The sequence below is a fragment of the Rhagoletis zephyria genome, unplaced genomic scaffold (genome assembly GCF_001687245.7).
Source record: "Rhagoletis zephyria isolate East Lansing unplaced genomic scaffold, Rhagoletis_zephyria_1.1 Rzeph_scaffold_03018, whole genome shotgun sequence".
Taxonomy (NCBI): Eukaryota; Metazoa; Arthropoda; class Insecta; order Diptera; family Tephritidae; genus Rhagoletis; species Rhagoletis zephyria.
The window spans coordinates 41,691-42,589 of NW_016160102.1; positions in this window are offsets into that span (position 1 = coordinate 41,691).

Sequence of the window (899 nt, forward strand, 5' to 3'; positions counted from 1 at the left end):
CAGTGTTCACAAAGTACACTGTGCGGCTTGTGAAAGGACAAGAGATGTATTTTAAAATGCTGTGCATACTTTTCAGATATGAGTTCAGCGACAAAATCTATTGGAAACGGCCAACTTCATATCAGAAAAAACTTTCTGTTAGCACGAAATTGTTCCGGAAGTAGAATCATAATACCAAGAGCGTAATTTTTATTTATTTATTGTTTTTCTTTCGTTGCTTTATGTTTGTGCTTCATAATTACTGTAGTACTAAAAAAGAGCTTTTAGATCTTATTGTACCAATAAATTCGTTTAATAAATTAAATGAAAATGAAATGAAATGAGATATTTTAATGTTTTTGGTGGTTACGAATCTAAAGTCCGATTTTCAAAATGGAGGATCCATTATGGCGGACGCATTCCTTTTATTCGCTTGAAACTTGTTACTCGAGNTCACACAATTTTTATGCCTCGAACAACAAGTCAGTTTTAGTGCTATTCACGACCTTTAATTTAGGCCAAAGTAGAAGTCTCTAGGCCCTTTGAGAGCTAAATTATTATGATTCTTAAGTTAAACTTCGAAATTTCATTCGACATTTTACGCAATTTTTTTCTAATTTCGGAGTAAAAACTAGTACAGCAGTTTCGAAGTTTGGTTTAAAATTGTTATAAGTTGGCTCTAGGATCCTACCTTGGCTCAAATTAAAGGTCTTGAATTGCACTTATTGTTCGAGGGATATAAAATTGAGTGAAGGATACACAGCTGCATGCAAATAGAAAAATAATAATTAATGCATTTTTTTAAATTAAGGTGTTCAAATTTTTCTTCGAATTTTAAACAATGGAATCGTGTCGCTCGTCTCAAAATCTATAATACTAGTATAATAAAAAATACATAAATTTTTTGTTTTGGAATAAAT